Genomic DNA, 24,318 nt, shown 5'->3' with positions numbered 1-24,318 from the left:
AAGTGACCCAGGTGTATAGTATAATTCTAATGACTCATAGCCTTTCCAACCCCAAATAATAGATAGGTAATTTTATGCACACCATGGCTAAACAACTAAATATAGCTTATCTGGTAGGAGTCTGAATAAGCAGTAATAAGTATTCCTCGGTGATAAAACATCTTTAGAAACTATTAGCTGTTTAAACGTGGAGACACAGAAAGTGCATCTACCTGTAGTTCCTGTGTGTACTGCAAGTTTCTCCGCATGTTGCACCTTTGCTCATGAGTTTCAGTTACCAGGGAGGCCCTCCATCCTCTACTATTTTCTTTGCCTCTCAGACTTCTTCTCCTGGATTTGTCCCCTGTTACTCCCACATCAGGAACCTTTCCTGGCCTTCCTTCTCCAGCTGTATGCAGTGCCCCTTCTCTGTACCCTCTTCCTAGCACCCCTACAATAGTAATTTTACATCATCTTGTGGTGTCTATCTATCCCATGATACCATGTAAGCTCACAGAATAGAAAATCATATCTCCTTAAATCTCTGGGTGGCTACCACCATGCCTGAAAAATAACATATAGCAAAAATAAGGTTTGTGGAGAGGGAGCAGAAGGACTCCAGAATTAAAATAAATGATCTGGAGCAGCAGTCGCCAACCGGTGGTCCGTGAGGTCCGAAAGGTTGGCGACCATTGATCTGGAGAGCATTATGCTAAGCGAAATAAGCCAGTCAGAGAAAGACAAGTACCATATGATCTCACTCATATGTGAAATCTAATGAACAAAATAAACTGTTGAACAAAATGGATCCAGAGGCCTAGAAGCATGGAACAGACTGTTGAATCTCAGAGGGAAGGTGGTGGTGGGTGAATGGGTGGGAAGAGATCAACCAAAGAACTTGTATGCATATATGGACACAGACAATAGGGTGGTGGAGGCCTGGGGTGGGGGAAAGAAGTGGGCCTGAAGGGGTCAATGGGAGAAAAATGGGACATATGTAATACCTTCAACAACAAAGATTAATAAAAGTAAATGATTGAGAAAAATAATTCAAAGAAAGCTTTCCAAGAGCCTTCTTCAGAGTGAAAAGGAACAGGCAAATCTCAGGAAGGCCCTATTCTGAGGAGTCTCCTATCAGAACTCCCTGGGTTTGCCCCAGGACACTGCAGGATGCTAAATGCCTTCTGAGCTTGAACCCAACAAACTCCAGGGGGAGACACAGGCCTTTCAGAGGCTCTCTGATAGCCTGGCATTGGGAGCAAAAGCAACAGGTCTTACTTCTTAGCATATGTCCTCAAGACAAGGGAAAACTCTGGCAGGGATCAGAAATAATTCATTCAGACTCTCCCATGGAAATATTCCTATTTTTAAATTTTCAACTACTTACCTATTTAAATAGCTAACATTACATGGAAACTTTCCAGTATGACCTTTTGAAAATTTGTTAAGATTCAATCTGATTCTTGAATAAATCAGTGAACATCAAATTAACTGGTGTTATTTCACACTGAATTAATAAGTTATTTATGAAAAATGACTAAGGTGACCTATGCACATAATTGCTGTGCTTATACAGATCTATGGTTTCTAGTCCAAATTTCACAATGATCATTCAAAAGCCCATTTACACCTATTCAGCCCTTTTAAAAAAATACATTCATAATTATAGTATAATATTATTGTGCATATTCATAATACTGTGCACTAGATTTCTATGGCTTATTTACTACTCATTTCACTTAACACTGCTGAACTGTACACTTAAAAATGTTTAAGATCAAAACATTTATGTTATTTGTTTTTTACCACAAATTTTAAACAATGAGTGCATGTTATTATTTATATGAGAAACGTTGAGTGCATGTTATTGTTTATAAATTGAAGCTGAATAAAGTTGATTTAACAAGGAAAATATGAAAGGAAGACAAAAGAAAATATTCAAGCCAATGATACTGCTTTATCCTTCCAGAAATAACTGCATTTTAGCAAATATTTTCTAAACATAATCCTATCTAAGCCTGATTTTGTATTTCCTAGAATAAAGGTCTGTTGATTTCAAAGGTGGTTAAAATATCTAGTTTTCATCTTATCAAATCAAAATAAAAAACATTGGTATTATTTTATGTAAAAGTATGACAACAGAATTATCATTCAAGTATACATGTTTATTTAAATAGCACAAAAGAAAGATTATTCTTGTCCTAAAATGAATCTTGCTATCAATGTTACAATAATTTTTGTAACATTTTTAGGGAGCATTTTAAAAGACTATGAAATAGCTAAAAAAATGACTTTATTCCTATATTACATATACTATTAAAAATATAATAAACATTGTGGATAACTGATAAAATGGAATGCTGTTTATCTGAATGTCTTAAAGTTCTGTTAATTCCGGATAAATAAAATGCCAATAAACTGGAATTTTCTTTCTCACAAAATGGAATATTTAAATATTACTTTCCTCAGTTTTAAAAGTGTACATGTATACTTTATTTTTCTTATTCTTAAAGTAATCATTTCAATACAGGAACAGATATTTTGATCCCCATTACTTGGACAAGGAAACCTAAGCTCATACAGCTTAGGTCAAAGGCAATGGGTACAAAATCATTTAGAGCCAAGGTTTTTCTTCTTCCAGCCCAGTGGTCGGCAAACTGGGGCTCGCAAGCCACATGCGGCTTGTGAGCCGCGGTTTGCCGCTCTGTTGACTAATGAGTTTGCCGACCATTGACCTAGTCCTAGACTCTCAATTCCAATAATTACAGGCTGTTGTTGTTCCTTGTGATTAAGCCCCTCCTGTTTCCTACTGAATTAACACAGAAAATGTGCTTTAGTTATGCTTTCTTGAAAATAAGATTACTTTTTGTTTGTTTTTAATTTATTTGCTTATTTCAGGTTTCAGCAAGCACTAGCAAATTGAAGGGAGGACCCGAGATTCTCCTTCTGCTCATCTTCTCTGTCATCCACAAATTTGGGGAGGGTTGGGAGCAACATAAACTTCGAAAACAAAGTTTTGAACAACAAAGTTACAAGTATTCTATAAGAGTAGGATTATAGAATAAACTTTAACCATCTATCTCTTAACTAAGAGACATATATTTAACATGATCAATAAGCCTAGAAATTCACCATAGTACTGTAACATACTATTTTACAATATTTAAAAGTTCCCAGATACGTGAAAAATATATCGCACATATTAATAACTTATAACTTCCCGTTCTCCAGACCCAATCCCCATACTTCTCCAGAGAAGAAATGACAACTAATTGCTAGATACTTTCCCCTCCCCACCCAGGGAAGTTCTCCCCTTGAACCCAACGGAGCTCTGTGATAGCTACTGAGTGTGAGAGACAGTAATAAGTTCCAATGGCAAGATGATAGGAAATGAATGTGCCTTCTCTATCCTTTTCACTGTACGGTGTACAGTGACTTTGGAAGTAACATTGACTATGGTGAATGTTACAGGTAAAAGTCACCACATAATTGCTTAAGAGGGAAGATGTCTTAGGAACATCCATGTCAAACTCTTAGGTGAGTAAAAAATAACTTTTACTATAGCAAGCATATTTGGAAACTACCCCTAACTGAGTATTGATTGAGCTAATAAAAAGAAAATGTTTTAAAAAGGTGTTTCCCTTTAATAATGTACATAAATACGTTACTTCCATGCTTTGCCAAAGTTTTCCTCCCTACTTGAAAAGGTGAGTGCTCCTATTATAATTCCCTTTATCACTTTAGGCCCAGATCAAATGTTATCCAGTTCCAATGTATATCCAATGGCATTATTAAAAGTAGCTTAAAAGGACAAACTGTTTAATCTCTTTGAGACAAAGTTTTCTTCCTCAACTAATTGGAGCAAAATGGACATATTTTCTGCGTGCTCTTATAAACCCTGCTTACACCCATAGAGCTTTGCTGCTCAATGTGTGACCCATAAATCAGCAGCATCTCCATCCCTGGAAACTTTCTAAAAACACAAACTGTCAGGTCCCATTCAGACTCACTGACTCAGAATCTGCAGTTTCACAAGTAACTTGAATGCACATTCAGTTTTGAGCATCTCTGTGTCAAAACACTTATCCGACAGTAGTGTTACAGTTGGTTGAATACAGCTGTCTTCCCTTTTGTGAATTCTTGAGAGAGGGAACCACATCTCATTCTGCCTTATATACAATGTTTTACATTGCCTTCTTTCAATTCTCCTCCCTGAAGCCCTGTCCTTCACACTTTGCAACTAGAACATTGCTGGTTGAATCAAATTTAACTAATTTACTGAGATAAAAATGACTGAAAATTCCATTTGAATATTTGTCGCCAATACCCAAGCTAAGTCAATGTCAACACAGATAAAATAAATAGCACTATCAATAATAGTACAAAAGGGGAAATTATGTACCTCACTAAGCCAAAGTGTTTGTACCTGTAAAATTAAGACAATAGTTACCTTGCAGAGCTGTTGTGAAGAATATACATTCTGAATGAAAAACACCTTGCAGAGGGATAGAGTAGTGCATTCAAATGATTGCTACCTTTTTATTTAGATCACAATATACTACTTCTCTGAAAAATAAATTGGAAACAGAATTTCTCCCTAATTAATAGAAGTGGGACTTCAAACTAGGATATACTAGAGAGGTCAGTAAATAATTGTTCCTCCATAAAACAAATATTATATTGGGTACATTTGTTAAAAGCTATTTCAGGAAATCAACCAACAGTAAACAACAAGTAGTCAGTCAAAAAAAACTACTGGGACATTAGTGAAGAGTGTCCGGCTGCTCCTATTTTATATTTCTCTTACCAACTCTATCAGTGTAACTAGGGCGAGATTGGCCTTGCTCGATAGGGAGTGTGCTTGATTCTCAGTAAAAAGCAGAATCTTAAAGTTTCTGTGGCATTATCAACAATCGAGTGAATTTGGTTATAAGTGAATGGGGAAAATCTATAGCTCTGAAGCCTGAGGTTTTGGTCCCAGTTGGGGTAAGCAGTAGGCCAGCCAAACATTTAATGGGATGATCCTGAAAATGAGAGCGCTATAGAAAGGCTGATTAAGAAATGGAAATCATCAAGGAGAACAAAATGAAAACTATTGAGTATGACCTACATAGGTTAAGAAGAGATATAAAATGGAAGAAGGATTGCCAGGACTGACCAGCAGACCCTGAGCGACGGATGAATGGATCACTCTGACACACATTCCTGTGAAAGAGAGGGCTATGGGGCTGCTTGGCAGGAGGTACCAAAACAGCCCTGATTGCCTGCCACCTTGGGCTTTTATTATAACAACAGCTTGAACTGAAATTAACCTCTAGATACAATCAGCAGAATAAGTATCCTTGAGAAAGCACATGCTTCTACAAGGTCGGTTCTAAAGACTAAACATAGAGATTCCAGCAAAACACCCGGGGACTCGGACTTGTTTGGAAAAATCAAGGCAGGGGCTGCTAACTTAGGCAAGGTCTCCCTAGAGGCCCTGACCTTTCGGAGATTTCTCCTTACAGACTTTCCAACCAAGTCCCATGCTTCCCCACAAAGGATGATTTAGTGAACTTGATAAGAGATCAAGATACATTATCCAATTTGAAAACCAAAGAGCAAAAGATTGAAGAAAATGAATATACTCTTAGAGACCTAGGGAATAGCATCAAGCATCCAACATTCATTTAGTGGGAGTATCAGAGGGAGAGAAAAGAACAAAAAATATATGAAGAAATGAATGTCCCCAAATTCTCATATTTGATGAAAAGTATTACTTCAAAAATCTAAGAAACTCACCAAACCTGAAGATAAATATAAGGAGATTCATACCAAGACATATTATAAACAAACTACTGAAAGCCAAAGACAACCAGAAAAACTTGAAAGCAACAAAAGAAAAATGACTCATCACATATAAGCATACATTAATATGAGTAACAGCTGATTTTGCATCTGAAAAAAATGAAGACCAGGCAGCAGTGGAATGATACCAAGTGCTGAAAGAAAAAAAAATGCCAAAAATAATTGTATATTCAGCAAACCATCCTTCTAAAATAAAGGCAAAAAATTCAGACATTCCCAAGTAGACAAGTAAGATATAATTCATTATTAGCATTATTATTTCTGCCTTAAAAGAATTACTAAAATTAAAAAAAAAGGTTTTAAGGCCAAAATGTATTAAATTTACCAGAAGAAAAGTAGAACTCCAGGAACACTAATATATGGATAAATGTAAAACATGCTTAAATATTTAGTTTATCTTTTCTTCTCTTAATTTCTTTTAAGGGCACAAAATTAAATATAGCAATAACATTAACACTGCTGTGGGTTTATAACATTGATATAAATCAGTATTGCGTATAATAATATCACAAAGAACTGGAGAAACATAGAGCTAAGTTAAAGCCACTTACACAACATTTTACCAATAAATCAGTGTTAATGTGAAGTAAATTGTTACAAGATGTATATTATAATACCTAATACAACCACTGAATAAATATATGTATAGCCATTCATGCACACACTCATATACACATCAAAAAGGTAATTTCAATAGTACAATACAAAATTTGTTTAATACAAAATAAAGCATTAAGAAGGAATAAAATAACAAAAAAACATAGACATATAAAAAACAAATAGCAACATGGAAGATGTAAACCCAAATACATCAATAATTACATTAAATGTAAATGAACTAAATACTACCATTAAGAGGCAGAAAGTGTCAGGCTTGATTTTTTTAAAAAAGCAAGACCCAATATGAGCCATTTACGAACTAACTTTAAATTCAAAGACAAATAGTTTAAAGTGAAAGGATGAAAATATATATACCTTGAAAGTAATAACAATAAAAAAAATGGAGTGGTTATATTAGTAAGAAATATAACAAGACTAGGAGGGATATCTTACCTAACAATAGAGAAAGATGTAAATTGACCATACTTCCGCGCCCACAGCCAATCAGAGTGAGTATGCAAATTAACCCAACAGAGATGGTGGTTAATTTGCATACATACCTGGGTCCTGGGAACCTCCTCAGCACCCAGGTCACTCCCAGCTGGCCATCGGAGGGGCCGAGCCTGCGATAGGAGGGGCGGGGCAGGGGTGGGGGGGTGCTTCCCAAGCCTAAAGCCTGGGGCTTGGGAAGGGGCCGAGCATGCACCAAAGGCAGACCATCCAGAAGTCAGCGCTGGGTTGCCCAGCTGCAGCCTGGTGACCCAGCACTGACTGCCCGGGTGGCTGAGACCCAGAAAGTGAGTCAGGGTCTGATCTGCAGCCTCAGTGGAAGCTGTTGATCAGTGTACTTACCTCTCTCTTTCTCTCCCTCTTTCTTTCTGATCTTCGCCAGCAGCCAGGCTTTTCTTTCTCTCCCAGCCTCCTTGGGGGCTGCTGTTAAGCCCCACCTCTTTGATCAGGCCCAGAAATAGGCCTGGAGATGCTGACTGGCATAGGAACCAACCCATTAGAACCAAATGTGGGTGCTGTGGGAACCAATGGCTGCCTAGGAGGCGGAGCTTCTGACACTGACTGGCATAGGAACCAACCAATGAGAACCAAAGGTGGGTGCTGTGGGGAGCCAATGGCTGCCTAGGAGGCAGAGCTTTTGACACTTACTGGCATAGGAACTGACCAATGAGAACCAAATCTGGGTGCTGTGGGGAGCCAATGGCTGTCTAGGAGGCAGAGCTTTTGACACTGACTAGCATAGGAACCAAACAATGAGAACCAAATCTGGGTGCTATGGGGAGCCAATGGCTGCCTAGGAGGTGAAGCTTTTGACACTGGCATAGGAACCGACCAATCAGAACCAAATTGGCCAGAAGAGGAGGGCAGTTGGGGGCAACATCAGGCCTTCAGGAGAGGGCAGTTAGGGGTGATCTGGCTGGCAGGCAGAAGCAGTTAGGGGCAATCAAGCAGGCAGGCAGGTGAGCAGTTAGAAGCCAGTGGTCCCAGATTGTGAGAGGGATGTCTGACTGCCGGTTTAGGCCCAATCCCTGGGATCAGGCCTAAAATGGCAGTCAGACATCCCACAAAAGGTCCCCAATTGGAGAAGGTGCAGGCTGAGTTGAGGGAATCCCCCCTCCATGCACGAATTTCATGCACCAGGCCTCTAGTTTTATAATAATAACAGTCAATAAAACAGGAAGTTCTAACAATTATATATGCAACTAACAACAGAGCCCCAAAATGCATAAAGCAACAACAGACATACTAGTAACTAAAAAGATATTAAGCCCATTAAAAATTACAGTTAGAAATGTAAATACCCCCTATCAGATTTAATGAAATAGTTAGGCAGAAATCAGTAAGGATATAGAAAACTTGAACACAACCATCAAGGAAATTAACCTAAATCACATTTAAAGAACCCTCAACCTCACAAAATCAGAATATGAATTATTTACAAGCGCACGAGACATTCTTCAAGACAGACCATATGCTTCACATAAAATAAGTGGCAATAAATTCATGAGAATTGAAATCATAGAAAGCATGATCTCTGACCTCCATAAAAAATTAAAATTAAAAATCAGCAACAAATTATTTTGTGAAACAAAATATTTAGAAGTTGAACAAGCTACTTCTAAATAACCTTTGGATAAAAAAAATAAACCACACGAAAAAATTAGAAAATACCTTCAATTGACTGATCATGAAAACATAACACATGTGGTGTCAATGAATAGAAAAAAATGAATAAATCAATGAAATTAAAACTGGGTTTGTTAGGTAGACTTGAAAAATTATAAAGCCGTGGCTAGACTGACTGAGAAAAATAAAGAGTAAATACAAGTTAAAAATAAATAATGAAATAAGGAACATCACTGTTCTGCAGAAATTAAAAGGATTATAGAGGAATAAAAAAATGATGTCAGCCCTAACCAGTTTGGCTTAGTGGATAGAGCGTTGGCCTTCGGACACAAGGGTCCCAGGTTCGATTCCAGTCAAGGGCATGTACCTTGGTTGCAGGCACATACCCAGTAGGGAGTGTGCAGGAGGCAGCTGATTGATGTTTCTCTCTCATCCATGTTTCTAACTCTATCCCTCTCCTTTCCTCTCTGTAAAAAAAAATCAATAAAATATATTTTTTTTAAATGATGCCACCATTTTGACAACATCCACTGAAAGATACAAGTTACCAAAATTGACTCTAGAAAATTAGAATAGAATAAGGAAATTTTTTAATTAATAATTCAAAATCTTCCTATGAGAAAAAAAAATCCCAGACTCATACTGTTTCACTAATAAATTATAACCAATATTTAAGGAAAAAATTATACCAATCCAACACAAACACATTCAGGAAATAGAAGAAAAATATTTCTAAACTCATTTTATGAGACTAATACAACCCTGAAACCAAAATAGATAACCATATTACAAAAAAATAAAACTACATAAAAATAAACTCAAAATGAATAAAGGACTTAAACATAAGACGAGAAACCATAAAAATCTTAGAAGAAGCTATAGGCAGCAAAATAGCAGGCATCTGTTGTAACAACATCTTTACTGATACAGCTCCTAGGGCAATGGAAACTAAGGAGAAAATAAACAAATGGGACTTCATCAAAATAAAAAGCTTCTGCACAGCAAAAGAAACCATCAACAAAACAACAAGAAAGCCCACTGCATGGGAGAACATATTTTCCAATATGATCTCTGATAAGGGTTTATTTAATCTCCAAAATTTAAGGGAATTCACACAACTTAACAAAAGGGAGATAAACAACCCAATCAAAAAAAATGGACAAAGGACCTAAATAGACTTTTTGAAAGAGGACATACAGAAGTCCAAGAGACATATGAAAACATGCTCAAAGTCACATATCATCTGAGAGATGTAAGTCAAAACAACAATGAGGTACCATATCACACCTGTCAGAATGGCTATCATCAACAAACAAGTGCTGGCGAGGATGTGGAGAAAAAGGAATCCTTGTGCACTTCTGGTGGGAATGCAGACTAGTGCAGCCACTGTGGAAAACAGTATGGCATTTCCTCAAAAAATTAAAAATGGAACTTCCATTTGACCCAGTGATGCCACTTCTAGGAATATATCCCAGGAAAACAGAAACACGAATCAGAAAGGATATATGCACCCCTATGTTCATAGCAGCACAATTTACAATAGCTAAGATTTGGAAACAGCCTAAGTGCCCATCAGCAGATGAGTGGATTAGAAAACTGTGGTACATCTTACACAATGGAGTACTACACTGCTGTAAAAAAAAGAAGGAATTCTTACCATTTGCAGCAGCATGGATGGAACTGGAGAGCATTATGCTAAGCAAAATAAGTCAGTCAGAGAAAGATAAATATCACATGATCTCACTCATTTGTGAAATATAATGAACAACACAAACTGACAAATAAAAATAGAACCAGAGTCATAGAAGCATTGAACAGACTGTCCAACCTATGAGGGAAGGAGAGGGTGGGGGGGGTGAAGGGGTAAGAGATCAACCAAAGGATTTGTATGCATGCATGTGAGCATAACCAATGGACACAGACGGGGTGGGGGGGGGAGTGGGGGATGAGGGCATATGCTGGGGGGAGGGGGCGGTCGGGGAGAGGTCAATGGGGGGAAAGGAAGACTTATGTAATACTTTAAACAATAAAGAATTAAAAATAAATTAATTAAATAGTTAAATTAAATAAATAAATAAAACTACAGTCCAATATACGATATGAAAATAAATTCAGTTACTTCACCAAATATTAGCAAATCAAGCATCAACATGTCAAGTATGCATCATGAGCAAGTAAAATTGTATCCCAGTAATGCAATGTTAACTGAATATCTCAACATCAGATATTGTAATAAGTAATTTTAATAAAAGACAAAATAACATAATCATCTCAATAAGAGCAGGAAAAAAATCACAATAGGGAATTCGAAGGGACTTCCTCCTTTGGTATTCTGATAAGAGCATCTACAAAAAGACCTTGACTAATATCACAATTAATGATGAAAGACTAAGTGGTTAGCAATGAACCCAAAAATAAAATTAAGAAAGTAAGTATATCCACAGTAACATTAGAAAGAATAAAATACTTAGAAAAACATTTAACAAAAAATTGTAAGAGTTTAACACTAAGACCTACAAAACGATAAGAGAAATTAAATAACTTCTAAATAAATGGAATCAAAATCATGTTTATAGAATGAAATACTCAATATTTTTATGATGGACTCCACAAAATTTTTAGATGGCTACTATCAAGGAAACAGAAGCTAACAAGTGTTGGTGAGGATGTGGAATAATTGGAAACCTTGCACACCATTAATGGGAATTTAAAATGGTTCAGCTGCTGTAAAAAAAAAAAAAATTGGAGGCTCCTCAAAAAATTAAAAATTAAATTACCATTCTGGTAATTCCACTTCTGGGTGTATGGTAAAACAATTGAGATATTTGCAGACCCATGTTCATAGTGGCATTATTACAGTAGCTAACAGGAAAAAGCAACCCAAATGCCATCAATGGTGAATAGATAAACAAAATATGGTATACAGATACAATGAAATATTATTCAACCTTAAAAAAAAACTGACAGCCCTAACTAGTTTGGCTCAGTGGATAGAGCGTCAGCCTGTGGACTGAGGGGTCCCAGGTTCGATTCCGGGCGAGGGCATGTACCTTGGTTGCGGGCACATCCCCAGTGGGGGGTGTGCAGGAGGCAGCTAATCGATGTTTCTCTCTCATTGATGTTTCTAACTCTCTATCCCTCTCCCTTCCTCTCTGTAAAAAAATAAATAAAATATATTTTTTAAAAAAAACTGACATATGCCACAATATAAATGAACCATGAGGAAATTATGCCAAATACAATAAGCCAGTCACCAAAAACAAAGACTGTATAATTCCACTTGTATTAGGCACATACTCAATTCCTAGAAACAAAGTAGAATGCTATTTATTAGGTACAAAGTTTCAGTTTTGCAAGATAAAATTCTGGAGATCAATTGTAAAGAATGTGAACATACTGAACTATACACTTTAAAATTATTGTTGCAAACAGTTGTAAATTTACTTTTAAAAATGTATGCCTTCTGAGGCATGGTTCATTGGACAGGAAGTGAGCATCTAATCCAGGTTGATTTTGTGAGAATTTAGATTTGGAATCAAGAAGGTGACATTTGGTATGTCTGTTAGGTAAATTTATAATTTGTTAATTATAAGAAAAGAATAAAGTAGATATACACACACATACAAAGTTCAAAGAGAAGAAGTCTCCCTGGGCTCTCAACAGCTTTCCCATTTCCAGTCCTGGTTCTTACCATAACTCAGCCACATCTCACCAGACATCTGTGAGGCCATCAGCAACAAGGAAAAAATCTTTCTTTTTGATCAAGCTAGTGTAAGAGATCTGATTAATACAGAGATCACTACTTCCCAACTAGAGCAACAAGATTTGAAAATGTGGGGAGGTGTTTTTGGTTTTCACAATCATTGGAGAGCACTACTGACAGTTTATGGGTGATAACCACCAAGTTTAATAAATATTCTGAAATATGAGGGATGGAGAGCTTAAGAAGAAAAAAATCCTGCCCAAAATACTCAAGAACATTCCCACAGAGAAATATATAGATGTAGCCTTATATTAGCAACATCTTTAAAATTATAGAAACAGAGGAGAAACCAAGATGGCGGCATAGGTAAGCACCTAAAATGCTGCCTCACACAACAATTTCAAAACTACAACTAAAAGACAGAACAGACACCATCCAGAACCACAGGAAAACTGGTTGAGTGAAAATTCTACAACCTGAAGGAAAGAGAAAAGCTCACAGAGAATTGGAGGTATGGCAAAGGGTCTTTGTGCGCGCAGAGAGGAAGGGCGGCTGAGAGCCTGGCTGACTTTCTCTGGTGGAAAGGAAAAGGAAGCCCCCGACCGCACTGAACCCCAGTTCTGACTGCGCTGAACCCCAGTTCCAGGCGAAACCCCGTGGACCCAGGCTCATACAGGGGGAGTCTGGACTGTCAGGCAGAGAGAAAGGCACCCAGAGACTCACTCAGAGACCCGGGGGAGACCCGGGGGAGCCCCGGCAGGCAGGGGTCTGGAGGCACGCCAGACAGTGTGCACAAAGGCTGTGGAGGTTGCCACAAGCTTTCCCTAGCAGAAGGGAGTCGGAAGCTCCTGACTGCACTGAACCCCAGTTCTGACTGCACTGAACACCAGTTCCAGGCGAGCCCCTGGGGACCCACGCTCTTACGGGGGAATCTGGACTCTCGGACGGAGACTCGGGAGCCGGGGAAGGCAGAGCTCTGGAGGCGCGTGCGTGCCAGTGCACACAAAGGCTGCGGAGGTTGCCACAGGCTTTCCCTAGTGGAAGGGAGTCAGAAGCTCCTGACTGCACTGAGCCCCAGTTCTGACTGCACTGGACCCCAGTTCCAGGTGAGCCCCTGGGGACCCACGCTCTTGTGGGGGGAATCTGGACTCTCGGGCGGAGACTCGGGAGCCGGGGAAGGCAGAAGTCTGAAGGCGTGCACGCACGCGCACGCAAGGGCAAGGCTGACTGGAAGCCAAGACTGTCTGCTCTGCCCTGAGACTCCACCCCATCCAAGCTGAGCACAGAGGCTATTGCAATTTGGCAAGTCTAATCCTATAAGGCTCTCTCCAGCACTGAACTTCTCCCAGCATAGACACAGCTGATCCTTACAGCCAACTGGCCTGGAGGTCAATTCCTCCCAGTGATACCAACAACAATCAAGACTTAACTACAACAAGGCTGTACACACAGTCCACAAAGGGGTGCACCAAGAGTGTCCACCTCAGGTTAACTGGGGAGGCCGACTCACTGGGCCATATAGTAAACCTAGCACACAAATCTACCCTACCAAATCAGGAATCAGTGAAAATGCGGCATCAAAGAAACAGATCACAAACGAAAGAAATGGAGGAAAACAAATGACTGGATATAGAATTCAAAACCACGGTTATAAGGCTTTTCAAGAATATCCTAGAAAAGGCCGATAAATATAACGAGACCCTGGAAGATATGAAAAAGGACCAACTAGAAATTAAACATACACTGACTGAAATAAAAAATATTATAGAGAGACCCAACAACTGACTAGAGGAACACAAGAATCAAGTCAAAGAATTGAAATACAAAGAAGCAAAAAACACTCAACCGAAAAAGCAAAAAGAAAAAAAAATCCAAAAAGTTGAAGATAGTGTAAGAAGCCTCTGGGACAACTTCAAGCGTACCAACATCAGAATTATGGGGGTGCCAGAAGAAGACAGACAGCAAGATACTGAAAACCTATTTGAAGAAATAATGACTGAAAACTTCCCCCACCTGGTGAAAGAAATAGACTTACAAGTCCAGGAAGCCCACAGAACCCAAACAACAGGAATCCAAAGAGGACCACACCAAGACACATCATAATTAAAATGCCAAGAGCAAAAGACAAAGAGAGAATATTAAAAGCAGCAAGAGAAAAACAGTTAATTACCTACAAGGGAGCACCCATATGACTGTCAGCTGACTTCTCAACAGAAACTATGCAGGCCAGACGGGAGTGGCAAGAAATTTTCAAAGTGATGAATAGCAAGAACCTACAACCAAGATTACTCTACCCAGCAAAGCTATCATTCAGAATTGAAGGGCAGATAAAGAGCTTCACAGATAAGAAAAAGCTAAAGGAGTTCATCACCACCAAACCAGTATTATATGAAATGCTGAAAGGTATTCTTAAAGAAGAGGAAGAAGAAAAAAGTAAAGATAAAAATTATGAACAACAAATACATATCTATCAACAAGTGAACCTAAAAATCAAGTGAATTAAAAACCTGAGGAACAGAATAATCTGGTGAATATAATAGAATCAGGGGCATAGAATGGGAGTGGACTGATAATTCTCAGGGGGAAAGGGGTATGGGAGGGTTCAGGAAGAGACTGGACAAAAATCATACACCTATGGATGAGGACAGTGGGGGGGGAGGTAAGGGCAGAAGGTGGGGTGGGAACTGGGTGGAGGGGAGCTATGGGGGGAAAAAGGAGAAACAATTGTAATAATCTGAATAAAGATTTATTTTAAAAAATTTTAAGAAATAAAATTAAAAAATAAAAGCAAAAATATAAATAAATTTTAAAAAATAAAATTATAGAAACACAGTGAAAATAAATCATAATACCACCATATTAAAAAGTAAGAAATAGAGGTGTCTTCTAATTCATGACTGGTACTTTCCAAAGATAAACATTATTAACAGTTTGGTATATATTTCTGTAGCCTTTTCTCTCTGCTTAGAAGGACCCATCCGGATTTGTAAAACAAAACAAATTATCTTTTACTTGATAATACAAAAAATATCATTTTAAGTAATAAGTAGTCAGTGAACGAGAATATAAAGGTTATTGTTATGAAATATTTAAAATAGAAAACTATGCATATTAAGTACCATAACATTGTACCATATCTATTAAAAGGATATTTTCCAATTTTAAAACTCAAAGATATTCATATCTCCATCTTCTAAATATGAAAGTTTATATATAGCAGTACTAAAAGGTATCAACAGGAGGCAGAGGGGACTGAAAATGATTGAAATTACCTGTGCCACTTCTCCACATGCTAAAAATGTTTAAAAACAAAAACAAAGCAGCCTTCGGGGCACATAGTACATCATGCTGTAGAACAGAAGCTTAAACTAAAGCCCCAGAATGTGATTTACTGCCAGCATCTCCAGGTCCCCCCACATCCTTCATTACACTGTGTGCTGGTAGGATTTCATCCGGTCACTGTTCTAAATTCTCACCTGAACTTTCTTTTTTTCTCCCTGGAATGATATTATCTTTCAAATTACACCCTAGAAGAATTCATCACTCTGACAATGTATCATTAATCAAAGTAGAGTTGATATTTTATAACATTTTGCAATGGATGGCACCTTGTACAAGTTAAGGTCCAAGAGTAAAAGTTTTAGTTTAGTTAGAAAAAGGATAGACTTTATGACAGTGTCAGTGCTTCAAAACACAACTATCATTATCACCCCACACCAGGGCTACCCGGCCATGAATATTAATGCCCACATTGACATAGCCATGCCTCCTCATGTGATCCAGAAGTTCTAGCTCACAGAGTTCCCCACACAATTTGGACCTATGTTACTTCCTAATTGTGAACAAAGAAAATGCTGCAATGTCTCTTTTCATGGTGTTAACTTTCATTGATTTTCCAATTACAGAGTTTTAGAGGAGATTTATTGCAACCATAGCTTGCATTAGAAAGTAAAAACTAATTTCTGTGGGAGAGTTCTGCTATTTCATTGTATATGCTAAGCAAAAAGGTAGAGAGGGTAAAAAAACAGATACATATACACACAGAGAAAGAAAGTATGTTACAGTAGAAGAAACATTAGGAATTCATCAGTTGCAGTGATTGTCAGTGTTGAATATGGGCAAACTTGGATAGCTTTAATAAAATCATTTCAGGAATATCAAATGCACTAGTGGAATTTTTAAATTTTATATATATATTCATTATTTATTTATTTTGGCCTGCCTTTTGAGAAAAACACTCCTCCTCGCATATCGGGAACATTTTCCCAAGAACAGTTTGTTCTGTTTTCTTTGCTATGAATTACCTCATAAGCAATTGGTAAACAGAAGTATGATATCAGAAAAACTGTGGAGTTTTATTGATTCTTAGTTTTTTGTGTTTTTTTTTTTTTTCTCTCCAGCACATTACTGTCAGAAGGCAGTTAAGGGTAAGCTGTCTCACAATTAAAGCCAAAACCTTAGCAATGTATGAAGACCTTAAAAAAAAAAAAAAAAAAAAATGAGCCCTAGTGGTTTGGCTCAGTGGTTAGAGTGTCGGCTTGCAGACTGAAGGGTCTGGGGTTCAACTCCAGTCAAGGGTACATAACTCAGTTGCAGGTTCTTGATCCCTGGCCCAGAGACATCGATATCTGTCTCTCCCCCTCCACCTCCCCTTCCATTCTTTCTAAAAAATGAATGGGAAAAATATCCTCGGGTGAGGATTAATGGAAAGGAAGAAAGGAAGGGAGGAAAGGAGAGGGAGGGAGGGATGGAGGAAGTGAAAGAGAGAGAGAGAGAGAGAAAGAAAGAAAGAGAGAGAAAGAGAGAGAGAGAAAGAAAGAGAGAAAGAAAGAGAGGAAGGAATAGAAGAAGGAAGGAAGAAAGGAAGGAAGGAAGGAAGGAAGGAAGGAAGGAAGGAAGGAAGGAAGGAAGGAAGGAAGGAGAGAGGGAAGGAAGGAGAGGGAGGGAGGGAGGGAGAGAGAGACAGAGAGGGAGAGAGAGAGAGAGAGAGAGAGAGAGAGAAAATAAAAGAAAAAGGAAAGAAAAAAGGAAGGAAGGAAGGAAGGAAGGAAGGAAGGAAGGAAGGAAGGAAGGAAGGAAGGAAGGAAGGAAAAGTTGAAAAAATGCTGATTTTCCAGAATGGGAAATTATTTAGAAACTAGAGGCCTGATGCATGAAATTTGTGCAAGAGTAGGCCTTCCTTCCCCTGGCTGACGGCACCAGCTTCCCTCTGGCACCCGGACCCGGGCTTCCCTCCCTCTGGCCACCGGCAGGCACCCCGGACCCAGGCTTCCCTCGCAGCCCCGGTTTCATCCAGAAGGACGGAAGGACATCCAGTCTAATTAGCATATTACGCTTTTATTATCATAGATCGTATCTTTAGTTATATGTGTTTCTGCCATAACATAATATGCAAATTTATATCACAAACACATGTATACTAAAAAATTATGCTTTAATTTATAGCAAAGTAAAGTTTATTAAAAGTTATCAAACATTTGCTCAAGATTTATTTATGGAAAGAAACCTCTACAAATTATTTTGCTAGCATATTTCTATTCACACATTGCATTGAACACATTGCATGTGGAGGATATAAGGATCCCATTATCTGAAATCAACACTAACAATGAGAATAAATCTCTCAGTTTAAAACTACATAGATAAGAAGGAATACTAACTCACCAAGCAGATAAATTCCTCAAGTTATCACGGATCTATGGCAAGATGCAACAATCCCATTAAATTTCTACTTAGTAAAAATATCTTTCCAAAGTAAACATAATTTACTTATAAAATACATAATTTTAAACATGTTAATTCATGAAACAATGAAAATAATGAGCTTTATCTTTTAATTATTCTATAGTATTAAACTATATCTTCTATTCTTATACCATATTATTATTTGCTTTTCTGATGAATCCATCTTTAAAGATAATCTTAATATAAATTTGTTCCTTATGATTTATCACAGAGTCAAATCTGCACTTTCCATGAAAGTTAAGGAAAAAGATATTTATAAATTATTTGACCAAAGGTTGCATCTGCTGTTAGGATCAAAATAAAATAAGAAAAAAAATTAAGTTCAGGCCAGCTGGAAAGGTAGAGAAAAAGAGGATAGGAATTTCCACATGGCAGAAACTAAAAAAGAAAACAGAATTTGAGTAAATTCCTCATACAAATAAATGAAAAACATAAGCAAACAACATTTATGGGCTGAAAGAAAATTGCAACAAGTGCCAACTGAAGCTTCATAGACATCACAGACCGTAAGGTACTATGGGAAACAGAACACCCTGTCCCCAATGGCAGACCAAGAAAATATCAAGAGCCTGCAACTTGAACCCCTTGGAGCTCTATGTTCACCCTAGACTGGCTTGCTCTCAGGCTTTGATTTGAGAAATACATTTGTGTCACTGCTATCGAGCACCGAGGTCACATGTACTGACCTTAAATCTAATTAATACACACTGAGCTATTCTGAAGCCATCTATATATATAAAAGCCTAAGTGAGCCCTAGCAGGTTTGGTTCAGTGGATAGAGTGTCAGCCTGTGGGCTGAAGGGTCCCAGGTTCAATTCCAGCCAAGGGCACATGCCTGGGCTGCAGGCTCCATTTCTAGTAGGGGGTGTGCAGGAGGCAGCCAATCAGTGATTCTCTCTCATTATTGATGTTTCTATCTCCCTCTCCCTTCCTCTCTGAATAAAGAAATATATATTTTTTTTAAAAAGTCTAAGTGACCAGCCGACCGGCTGACTGGCTGGTAGCTATTATGTGCACTGACCACCAGGGGGCAGACACACAACACAGGAGCTGTTGAGCTACAGCAACTTTGCAGAGTGCCCTCTTACACTCTGGGACCCCTCAGGGGATGTTGGACTGCTGGTTTCAGCCTAATCCTTGCAGGCCAGGCTGAGGGACCCCACCTGCTGGAGGGACCCCACTCACTCCACAGGCACCCTTCAAGCCCCAGCCCTATCCCAGGTGCAGCTGGCCAGGGAGGGACCACTAGAGGTTGGCGCCAGGGAGTGTCCAGCCCATCTTGCCCAGTCCCGCCCCACCGGCCACCTTCCAATTAATTTACTTTCAGTGTGCATGAATCCATGCACTGGGCCTCTAGTATATATATATATATATATATTAAACTCTATATATTATGTTTAAAAAATAAAATTGCAACAGGAGAACTCACAACAAAACTATACTTTACATCCACTTCTGCTTATCATAGTTCTAAAAATGTGCAGAGTAGTTCAAAAATATCAATGGTATAAGAAACTTCTTATTGCAAGCTGGACAGGAATGAAATCCTGGAAGTGTGAAATTCATGTGGCTGGTTTATTGCTTACTCCAGTATCATTTAAGTATAACTTTAAGTAGAACTTAAAGGACCCTCAGATTTACCTTTCTTATAAAGGTCTAATGGAAACCACAGGCTTTATTATTCAAAGATTTATGTATTATTATTCCCCCTTGACACACAAAGAGATAATAAAAATAAACAGGGACCTGGACACATGCCCCTGATATAAATGCAGCTTGCTATTCAACAGATAGTAAGTGCCAAGTGAACCTAACCTGTACTCGATATTTAGTATTATCTTAAAGTAACATGTAAAAATAATGAAATAAAACACTGCAGTTAAAATATTTTATATAAGGCAATATAGCATAAAATGTAATAGCTCAAAAGGTAATATTTGTCAAAAATTTTTAAATCTCTTGGTATCAAGAAAAAAACAGAATGTAATCTCAGTATAAATAATTGTGCCTTCAACTTTTATTACAACATTAACAATTTCTATTTAGAGAGCAATCATAAAAGTGAGCCAGAATAGCAACAAGAAAATAATGCAGGAAATTCACACCTGCAACCTGCTTTCTATTTGCACTTCTGATGCCATGTAATTATATACAATATTTTAGCAAGTATTCACTATGTTTCAGACTAATATAACATGTAAAATGCATCCAGATAAGTTAGCTACTGTCAACAATTACTCATATTTGAGCTACATGAGGAAGAAATGATTTTATATGCTTATATGCAATTCTTTGAATGATAGATTTTTAGGCAGAGCAGAAGAAACTAACAATAAATAATTTGTCATATTTGATTTTTATATTTAGTAATGCTGTTACATCATAATTAGGTGGTTTTTATCCCATAAAGTCCAACGAACATAAAATACAGTCAATGAAACTACTCTAAAATTTGTCAGATTCCATGATAAATCTGTAAGATAACATAAGTAGCACCTGCAAATTATAAAGGTTCCATTGATGATGGATGTTTGCAATATGATTGATTAAAGGTTCAGACATGTGATTAATGATTTGAATAGTCCCCTCCAAAATTGAGATTCTATTATTCTCAATTTGGACAAGGAGAAAGTCTGCATTTTTAAATATACTCTGACAGACTGAGCTGTAATACCTTACTTCACTGTTGCTGTTTTTTCACAAAAGCGTTTTTTTTAATATATATATATATATATATATATAATAATAATTTGGAAAACAACCCTAAAACCAAAAGTAACCATTTCATTAGTAATTTAGACTCATTATCGCTAACATTACGTTATTTTCTAATTTCTAAATTGAGATGGTGTAAGACTTGACTGAATTTCTGCTAGCAATGCATCCTGACTAATAAAACCTAATGTATGGAGCACCTGCTATGAGTAAAATACTTTTACACTTACTGTCATTGAATCTGACCCACACAACCACCCTGGGAGTTTCTGAGCTTGCATATATGAGCTTTATCTTAAAGGTGCCATCAGCATAAATTTCACAGAAGCACCTTCTTTTCCCTTTGACATTGATTCGGGCCCTCTCTGCACTAAACCCTGGCACTGCCTCTATCCTCTCCACTGTACCTGTCACTTGCTTCTGTGATGTGCTCCCTAAACCACTATGTTGTTCCAACTCTCCACTGATGGTAACAGACACCTACTCTCCCTTTCCCGTAGTCCTATCAAAGGTGGTCTTTTCCCTTCCCCTAGCTTTTCTTAGTACTCGTATCTAAAAGATCATCACACACATGGAGTTTCACTGCAGTGCGGGCTAATAAACAGCCCCATACTTAAGTCTACTCAAAAATTCTTGCCACCATTTCTCCAAGGAAGACATACAGATGGCCAATAAGCAATGAAAAGATGTGTGGCATCATTAGTCATTGGAGAAATGCAAATCAAAACTATCAAGAGATACTACTTTTTGCCCACAAAGATGCCAGAATCAAAAAGACAGAGAACACGTGTTCGCTAGGACACAGAAAAAGCAGAAATCTCGCACACTGCTGGTGGAAGTTCAAAATGGAGCAGTCATTTTGGAAAACAGTGGACAGTTCCTCCAACAAGTAAAGAAAGTCACCAAAGTACCCACTGGTAGAGATACAACTAAGAGAAAAAAGACACATGTCCCCACAAAACCCTGTACACAGATGTTCATAGCAACATTACCATAATAGTCAAAAGGTGGGAATGCAAATGTGCATCAAACAATGAATGCATAAACAAAAATGTGGAATAACCATACAATGAACTAAAGTACTGATACATGCTACAATATGGATGAACCCTGAAAATATTATACTTAGTATAAAAAAAAAGCCAGACATGAAAGACCATATGTTATATGATCCAATTTACATTAATTGCCCAGAATAAGCTAACCTACAATGGCAAAAATAGATTAGTGGTTGCCAGAGAATTGGGAAAGAGGGATATAGGGGATGAAAATGTTCTAAACAATTAATTGTGCTGGGAGTTGCACATATCTGTGAATATACTAAAATCCATTGAATTGTGCTGTGCAACTTGAATGAATGAATTGTATGGTATATAAATTATATATCAAGAAAGTTGTTTTTTTTTTTTAAATCTTGTCAGTGATGCCTATACAAGTGTTCTTCACTTATCTTTCGGGTACCCTATCATTCTGGTTTTTGACATTCTGGTTAATTAAAGACTTAACTGCAATGTCCACCGAGGAGTCTGCCTGGATTAACTAAACTTTTAGACTACCAGGGCTGCCAGCAAACCAGTCTTGGCATCAGTGTACTCAGAACGATAAGAACAGGAATACGATTACCACCAGGACAGTATCTTTTTGGTTGGATTCTGGCAGCAGCAGTTCATGCGGAAGCACAGCTCTGACAGCTGAGGGATACATCTCGCTTAGAAACCCTGTTCTCAATGGAGTTAACCTCCTGCACATCTTCCAGAGCCTCACAGCAGGCAGGCCAGTTGTACAGCTCATCCCACTCAGGGAGCTCTGTCTCACTCCAAGTAATTATGGTTCTCCCAGTAGAGGCAACTGACCAATCAGGAGTCATATTTACCATATGTCTAGAAACACAGTAGATATCACTACCTTTATCTGTGTCCCAGGGAAAGAGCTAGAAAATTAAAGGTCAAATTCTCATACTAAAGAGCAAAGGCTTTTGTTAACACTCCTCTAACATAGCACCTTAACATATCATAATTCTTTTAATTATCCAATCTTTGGTTTTCAAAATTCAGAGAAAAAATATACACCGCTACTTAAAATATAGTTTTATATTATTTCAGGAGCTTGAACATCTCATGAGGGATTTATTCACGTTTTCATTTGTTCAAAAATTGATTTATATGTGCCAGGTACAATATTAAGCACTGAAAATACTGTGATGAACAAGACACAAATAGTACCTACCCTCACAGAATTTAAAATTTATCAGAAAAGCCTGGCTGTACTGGCTCAGTGGTTGGGCGTTAACCTATGAGCCAGGAGGTCAAGGTTCGATTCCCAGTCATGGCACTTGCCCAGGTTGCAGGCTTGATCCCCAGTAGGGGGCATGCAGGAGGCAGCCGGTCAATGATTCTCATCATTGATGTTTCATTTCTCTTTTTCTCTCCCTTCTTCTCCGGAAAAAAAAAATTATCAGAAGATATAAAAGAGGGACTAGTTAATAACAATATAGTTTTGAAAAAACCCTGATAAAGTGCAAAGTAATAATCATATTGAAGGACAATGAACACAGACCTGTGGCACAAGAAATAAGCAATATTCCCATTTGAAAAAATAGGTAAAACATGCCAGTACTCAGTGGTTTATATATATTTTAAATGCTTTATTTTTTCTTAAGTGTAATATTAACTAATAGTTACAAATAGCAAACGTATACATTTTTAGTATATTTACATCACCTGGATTCTAAAATCACGTGAATTATAATGATTCCTTTTTGAAGGAACATTTACTTCCCATCCATTTCTATAGTGAGACTTGGGGAGAAGAACGTGAGCCTCTGCCCTTCTCGGTTCTTTCAGCTGCCTGCCCAGAGAGGGATGCGTTCCAATCTAGGCCCTCACTAAGGAGTTTTACTGGTTAGGCCCTGCTCTGCCAAAGGTACGTAAATGTCTACAATTTGGTGGGGCGGATGGGAGAAAAAGAAGCAGAAGAAGGTTCAATTTAAGGAAGTACCAGGAAGTTGAATTTGTCTGTACCTGTATGCTACAACCACCAATTTTGATTGTATCAATAATAAAATTGATATTTTGATTTCTACCTTCTGGATCTAATATCTATTTCTTACTTAATTCAGAATTTGGAAAGTAAAGAAAAAGATGTTATATATTGACCTTCAAAATAGCAGCACTAAATTACTCTAAATTTAGGGCAACAATTATCTGTAATTTCACTCTAAATAGCATAATGTCATGTTCCCCAGGAAACAAATGCTGAGCTTTGCCTGCATGGCTTTTCCTGCTCTGAGAAGAACACCTGGACAGTGAAGGGAGGAGAATTGGATAGAGAGAATAGCTGACTTCAATGCAACTGCCAATCCCAAGGCAGGGAGCTTTGAAAGCCCATCAGAGTTGACAATGGAGGCAAGTGGGCTGCTGGCAATGTACCCTCACATAGACCAGAAATTAGACCAGAAAACAGGCTGCCTCCAGAGATGGAGTTTAAGCTTGGAAGTAGCCATTCCCTTTGAGCAAAATAATTCATGGGAAAGGCTCAACTACGGCTCATCCACAGGCAACACTCTAGTAAGGTAGGGAATGAGTGTCTCAGTC

General features: G+C 37.9%; 1 protein-coding gene across 4 annotated transcripts in view; it reads right to left on the bottom strand.

The window, feature by feature from the left end:
- Positions 1 to 24,318, bottom strand: part of ZBBX (zinc finger B-box domain containing) — a 123,857-nt gene that overhangs the window by 62,245 nt on the left and 37,294 nt on the right. The gene's annotated exons all lie outside the window — the stretch shown is intronic.

This window comes from Plecotus auritus, assembly GCF_963455305.1.
Source record: "Plecotus auritus genome assembly, chromosome: 2".
NCBI lineage: Eukaryota > Metazoa > Chordata > Mammalia > Chiroptera > Vespertilionidae > Plecotus > Plecotus auritus.
Note: the sequence above shows the minus strand (reverse complement) of the source record. Positions and strands in the feature narration are given on the sequence as shown.